The sequence below is a fragment of the Rattus norvegicus genome, chromosome X, assembly GCF_021556685.1.
Source record: "Rattus norvegicus strain SHRSP/BbbUtx chromosome X, alternate assembly SHRSP_T2T, whole genome shotgun sequence".
Classification (NCBI taxonomy): Eukaryota; Metazoa; Chordata; class Mammalia; order Rodentia; family Muridae; genus Rattus; species Rattus norvegicus.
In genome coordinates, this window is record NC_141554.1 from 139,274,018 (window position 1) to 139,281,614 (window position 7,597).

The following is a 7,597-nucleotide window of genomic DNA, read 5'->3' on the forward strand; positions in this document are numbered from 1 at the left end:
TTGTGATTTGGACCTAAACTCTTTCAACAAAATGAGTTGTGAAATAAATTCAGTTTCATATTTATAAAATGTTGTAGGGAAGAGTTTGGCAGATTCTTCAAAGGATGGGTTTCTTCTCCTCCCATTGAACAGTGAATAGTATGCAAGACTTCAATGAAACAACACCACTGTTCAAAACATCTGTATGCTTGGACAAGGGACAAAACTTTGGCCTGTGGGAAAAGCTAGAAAAAGTTAGGATGAGTACATGTATACATTCGTTCTCATGGAGATGTAGATGAAGGGATTGGTAAAAATTTCTAAGCCTCAGGCACATATTTTATAACTGTACACCAAAGTGATAGCAAGGGAGAGTTCCCCTAACTTTATGTTGGCTCAGATAACTGATTTATAGACAAAACAGAAATATACACACATCCTTTATATTTCTCTCCTTTGGAAATAGAATATTTGACATGTGGATAGAAGTTGAAAAGCTTATGTGGCCTGTCTTCAAATAGCTTCAAATGCAGTTCGAAAGATGAAAGCGGAGCTGTTATTCAGCTAAAAAGAGAGGTCATGATGGAAAGAGAAGTGGATAGAAGTAAGCGTGTCCCAGGGAACAAGAGGGATCAGGTATAGTGAGGAGGGATGGAGAAAATACTGGAATTAGGAGGCATTTCAGGGGCAAGGTAGAAGAAACTCTATGGAATCTACTACAGTAACCCTAGCAAAGACTCCTAATAATGGGAAACATGGAGCCTGAACTGGCCATATTTTGTAACCAGGCAAGGCCTCAAGTAGAGGAAATAGGAGACCAACCACAAACAAAATGTCAGATCGGTTTGCAGTGTGTATTGGGACCAAAGCTCAATATAACCGTCATCAGAGAGACTTCATCTACCAACAGAATGGAGCAGACACAGAGTCTTACAGCCAAATATTAGACAGAGCTCTGAGAGTCCTGGGGAGGAGGTAAAGGAGGGATCCGAGGAACCTCAGTGGTCAGAGACACACCAGGAGAACATGACACACAGTCAGCTGACAGGGACTAATTGGGGATCACAGAGATCAGGAAGACTGTAGGGACCTGATCTATGCCCTTTGCATATGCGTCATGGATGAGTAGCTTGGTATTCTTGTGGGAATCCTAGCAGTGGGAGTGGGGGCTGTCTTTGACCCTTTGCTGGCTTTTGGGACCCTTGTCCTCCTACTGGGTTGCCTTGTCCAGACTTGATGTGAGAATATGTGCCTGATTTTACTGTAGCTTGTTATGCTGTGTTAAGGTGATGTCCCTTGGAGGCCTGCTCTTTTCTGAGGGGAGGTGGATCTGGAGAGGAAGGGTGTTAAGTCATATATATGAGAGAATAGAAAGAGACTGATAAATAAAGATAAGGTGTTCTGTAGCTTATAGGAGGAGGAAGAGGAAGAGGAGAAGGCAGTAGAGGAAGTTAACTGTGTTAAAGACCTGCACCTTCGTTGATGGTTTAGTCCCTGGGAGCTCTGGTGTGGTCTGCTTGGTTGATATTGTTGCTTTTCCTATGAGGTTGCAAACCGCTTCAGCTCCTTCACTCTGTTCTCTAACTCCTCCATTGGGGTCCCCTTGTTTAGTCCAATGGTTAGCCGCAACCATCCTCATTTTTATCAGTAGGACTCCGGCAAAGCCTCTCAGGAGACACCCATATCTGGCTCTTGTCAGCAAGCACTTCTTGGCATCAGCAATAGTGGCTTGAGGATGGAGTGGGGGGGGTGGCAGTGGGAGCATCCTCTTAGAAGCAGGGGGAGGGGTTATGAGAGAGGGGGGAAAGAGAATACCATTTGAAACGTAAATATGTAAGATATCCAAGGAAAATAAAAATTAAAAAAAAAAAACAGACCTGTACCTTAAGCTCTGGAAAGACAGGAAATGAGAGAAAGGCCTGCTGTGGAGTCATGCATCAGTAAACCCCCCACTGATCAGAGGCTGCAGCAGGAGAATGGTGAGTTCAAAGCTAGCCTGTGCACACCGAAAGACCTTGTCTTATGAATAGAAAAGTTTTTATAAACTTTAAAAAAATACATAAACTGGAACAAAGTAACATTATGAGTTGGGATCCCGAGGAAGACTGTGACTGAAAGCTTGATTGTTGAACATTCAAAATGAAAGGGAATGGGCCTTTTTATTAACAAAGGAGGAAAAAAACCAGCAAGAAAGGCAAAGAAGAGGTACAGTTGCCTAGGACAGAGTATGTGAGAAGGTTGGTATGGCCTGTTGTTTACACTTGGTCTTCTTGGCATGGGCTTGAGCATTTGGTTTGATACTGGGTGTGGGGCCCCTGAGCCTTTAATCACCTCACAATAATAATCTCTGTGAGTTTGAGGTCATCCTTGTCTACTTAGTGAGTTCCAGGACCGGCAAAGCTATATAGTGAGACCCTTTCTCAAAATAGGATGAGAAGGAAGAGGAAGAGGAGGAGGAAAAGAAATGAGGGTAAGAAGGAAGGAAGGAAGATAGATAGATAGATAGATAGATAGATAGATAGATAGATAGATAGATAGACCGACCTCTGACTGCCATATGTGTGTGTGTGTGTGTGTGTGTGTCCACACACATTTGATTTGAGTTCCACAGTCAACAGGAAGGCATCAGGATCCACTGAACAGCCTAATGGCATGAAGAAAGCAGTCTTGTGGGACAATTAGAGTAGGATTTATGGGATTACATATGGCAATCCAGATGGCAAACCCCCTAGCTGCAAAGACTCTTCCTTGCCAGTACAACGAGCAGTGATAACTGTAATGGGAAAAGGCTGAAGGCTGGCAGCAAAGCAGGCCATGCTGGAGAATAGGACCTAAGAGAAGGAATCAGATCAGAAGGACACACACTTAATAACCACCTTATGACAAGGCTATGATGTAACATTCTGATATCGTGTACCCAAAGGAACCCAAAGGAACAAGTAAAGCCCGAGAAATGGGAAAGTTGAAAGAGTGAGCATCCATTATTTCCTGGGCCAAGGGCTGCCACTCCAACCCAATTTTCACACATGCCACCATCATTATGAACTGCCCAGTAATTCATGTTTTCCCATCCTTCTAGACATTGGCTTTGAACAACTTATTTTCTTGAATGTATCTTTTGTAGGCAAAATGTCCACCAAAGATATTCAGGCCATAGCCTCTGGATTCTGTGAGCGTGCTGTGTGCTATGCACAAGGAGGACTTTTGGAAATTCAAGTTTACAGACCTCAAGACAGGCAGGCTGATTCTGAGCAATCTGAGCAGTACAATTGTAATCAGAGAATTTTTCTTGGCTGTAGTTAGAGAGCTAGAGAAAAAGGAGAATAAAAGGAAATGTCGGGCGTGAAATATGAGAGCAAGTCCCAGCCATTACATCCTCTTTTGCTGGAGGGAGAGGTGATATGAAGATTGGGAGAAGGAATGAGTATGGACTGCAGGAGCAAAGATTGCCCTCTGGCTAGCAGGCAGTGAGGAAATGAAGACCTCTGTCCTACAAAGGTAAGCGAGTGAATTTCCTGAACAACTGAACAAACATGAAAGCAGATCCGTCCTGAAGCCCCAGAAATCAATGCAGTTATCATGTCAGACACTGAGACACTCAAAGCACAGAAACCATCAAAGCCACACTGTCCCAAGATGGACCGCACACCTATGGAATGCTGAGATGATAACTGGATTTTCTAGAACTGAAGAGATGGCTCAGTAGTTTACAGCACTAATTGCTCTTCCAGAGGAGTTGGGTTTGGTCCTCAGCACCCACATGGTGGCTCACAACTCTCTCTACGGCTAGTTCTATGAGATCCATGCCTTATTCTGACCTCTTTTTTTTTTTTTTTGATATTTTGTGCCAACTTGTTTTTTTTTTTAAATTGGGCATTTCTTATTTACATTTGAAATGTTATTCCCTTTTCTGGTTTCCTGTCCATCAGCCCCCTAACCCCTCCCCTTCCCTTTCGATAAGGGTGTTCCTCTCCCCATCCAACCCCTTTATCGTCCCCCTCCAACATCCCCTACACTGGGGGGTCCAGTCTTGGCAGGACCAAGGGCTTCTCCTTTCATTGGTGCCCCAACAAGGCTATTCTCTGCTACATATGCAGTTGGAGCCCTGGGTCAGTCCATATACAGTTTTTAGGTAGTGGCTTAGTCCCTGGAAGCTCTGGTTGGTTGGCATTGTTGTTCATATGGGATCTTGAGCCCCTTCAAGCTCTTCCAGTCCTTTCTCTGATTCCTTCAACGGGGGTCATGTTCTCAGTTCAGTGGTTTGCTGCTGGCATTCGCCTATGTATTTGCTGTATTCTGGCTGTGTCTCTCAGGAGAGATCTACATCCAGTTCCTGTCGGCCTGCACTTCTTTGCTTCATCCATCTTATCTAGTTTGGTGGCTGTGTATGTATGGGCCACAGGAGGGGCAGGCTCTGAATGGGCGTTCCTTCAGCCTCATTCTAAATTTCTCCCTATCCCCTCCCAAGGGTATTCTTGTTCCTCTTTTAAAGAAGGAGTGAAGCATTCACATTTTGGTCATCCGTCTTGAGTTTCATGTGTTCTGTGCATCTAGGGCAATTCAAGCATTTGGGCTAATAGTCACTTATCAATGAGTGCACACCATGTGTGTTTTTCTGTGATTGGGTTACCTCACTCAGGATGATATTTTCCAGTTCCCTCCATTTGCCTATGAATTTCATAAAGTCCTTGTTTTTGATAGCTGAGTAGTATTTCATTGTGTAGATGTACCACATTTTCTGTATCCATTCCTCTGTTGAAGGGCATCTGGGTTCTTTCCAGCTTCTGGCTATTATAAATAAGGCTGCTATGAACATAGTGGAGCATGTGTCTTTGTTGTATGTTGGAGCATCTTTTGGGAATATGCCCAAGAGAGGTATAGCTGGATCCTCAGGTAGTTCAATGTCCAATTTTCTGAGGAACCTCCAGACTGAGTTCCAGAGTGGTTGTACCATTCTGCAATCCCACCAACAATGGAGGAGTGTTCCTCTTTCTCCGCATCCTCGCCAGCATCTGCTGTCACCTGAGTTCTTTATCTTAGGCATTCTGACTGGTGTGAGATAGAATCTCATGGTTGTTTTGATTTGCATTTCCCTGATGAATAAGGATGTTGAACATTTCTTTAGGTGCTTCTCCAACATTCAATATTCCTCAGCTGAGAATGTTTTGTTTAGCTCTGCACCCCATTTTTCATAGGGTTATTTGGCTCTCTGGAGTCTAACTTCTTGAGTTCTCTGTATATTTTGGGTATTAGACCTCTATCAGATGTAGGATTAGTAAAGATCTTTTCCCAATCTGTTGGTTGCGGTTTTATCCTAACGACAGTGTCCTTTGCCTTACAGAAGCTTTGCAGTTTTATGAGATCCCATTTGTCAGTTCTTGATCTTAGATCATAAGCCATTGGTGTTTTGTTCAGGAAATTTTCCCCAGTACCCATGTGTTCGAGTTGCTTCCCCACTTTTTCTTCTATAAATTTGAGTGTATCTGGTTTGATGTGGAGGTCCTTGATCCACTTGGACTTAAGCTTTGTACAGGGTGATAAGCATGCATCGATCTGCATTCTTCTACATGCTGACCTCCAGTTGAACCAGCACCATTTGCTAAAAATGCTATCTTTTTTCCATTGGATGGTTTTGGCTCCTTTGTTAAAAATCAAGTGATCATAGATGTGTGGGTTAATTTCTGGGTCTTCAATTCTATTCCACTGGTCTATCTGCCTGTCTCTGTACCAATACCATACAGTTTTTATCACTATTGCTCTGTAATACAGCTTAAAGTTCAGGGATAGTGATTCCCCCTGAAGTCCTTTTATTGTTGAGAATAGTTTTTGCTATCCTGGGTTTTTCCTTATTCCAAATGAATTTGCAATTTTTTTCTATCTCTATGAAGAATTGAGTTGAAATTTTGATGGGGATTGCATTGAATCTGTAGATTGCTTATGGCAAAATGGCTATTTTTACTATATTAATCCTGCCAATCCATGAGCATTATTCTGACCTCTAAAGGCAGTGTATACATATGATACACGTACACAGATGCAAGTAAAGTACTCATATGCATAATATAGAAAGAAACAAACCTGTAAAACATATTTTCTTTATAAAATGATCCAAAGTTCATGTGATAGTACTCTGCTAGGGCAGCCATAGAAAACTAACATAGCACCCTTCACTCTCTACTTCAATATTGTGCTTATGGGTAGATTTTCTGTGGTATAACTCTACTGTTGTATGGATGAGGTTATAGATAGACTAGATCCTCATCTTCAACTGTAACATGACAATAGGCCCACGGTAATGGATGAAAAGATAACTGTGTGCCTGTGTTATTTAAAAACATGGAAACCATTAAAATTTAAAAGTTAAGTACACAAGCTAAGAGGGCCAATGAGCTGGGACGTTCTACGCATGTATAATGAGGCCCTTTTGCCTGACCTTTAAGGTTCTACCATGTTCTCACAGGGAGCATTGCTGGGCTGGTGACCTGTGCCTTGCAGCTGCAGTGGATCTAAGTTTGCAACATTGGAACTTAGAAAGACATTACCAGGAGACTGAAGTGCATCAGAAACATCCAGAAAATTACCAAGTCTATGATGTCGGTGCCAGCTAAGAAGATCATCCGTGCTGAGCAGGAGATGGGGCTGGCTGAAATGTGTGGAACAGGTTCATTGATTGTATATAAGAAAGCAGGCTGACAGCAAGGAGCACAAGGACAAGAAGAAACACACAATTCTTTATTAGTGCATCCTCAGATCCAGGGCTTTGTGGTACTATCCAGTTTTGGGTGGCTACCCTCATAGCCTCTGGGAAAGAAACTATGCTTGTTAGATTGTTGGAAAAATAAATCAAGGGCATACTTTAAGCAACTCACTCTGACCAGTTTTGGGTATCATTCAAAGATTTGGGGAAAAGCCCCTACTTTTGGAGACTTATCAGTTATTGTCCTTGGATTGTTCAAATCTGGATATGTGTTTGATGAAAGCTCCATCAGTTTTAAGCAGTTCAAATCTGTTATCTCCTATAAGACAGAAGAGAAGCCCATTTATCAATCAATATCATTGCAACGGCTGAAAGCATGAACATTTATGATGACATGGATAGTGATGTGCTGTGGAATTACCAGAAATACAATCTCAACAACGGTATCTACAACTTCCTGAAGGAGTCTGCCACAGTGAGCACACTGCCAGGATGATGGCTGTGATCAATGGCAGCAAGAGCGCTTCTGATCTGATTACCAAATTGATGTTGATGTTGAACCGCACCTGCCAGGCTGTCATCATGAAGGAGATGATTGAAATCATCTCTGGGGCCACTGCTCTGGATTAATGGAAGTCAAGATGCATCCTCAGACAAGAGGTAAAGGAAAAAAAACTCAGCAAGCTTATTTTGACTGATCATTGTCTTTGTCAGAAGAAACATGGTCCACTGGGTTATGGAGACAGCACAGAGGGTTTCGATTATCTTACATCAAACAATTTACCATGAGAAAAAAAAATAACAGTTAAATGTGGCACATATGTGGAAAGAGGAGGAACAGGAGACATGTTCTTTAGGAAAAGTGACATATTACAATACAGCGTGTATTACTTTTGTAAAAACAAAGACTATTGTCTAGGG

The 7,597-nt window shown here is 42.4% G+C and overlaps 1 pseudogene; it reads left to right on the forward strand.

Moving 5' to 3' along the window:
* Window positions 1-6,552: 6,552 nt before the first annotated feature.
* Window positions 6,553-7,306, forward strand: Atp5f1c-ps2 (ATP synthase F1 subunit gamma, pseudogene 2; annotated as a pseudogene).
* Window positions 7,307-7,597: the final 291 nt, after the last annotated feature.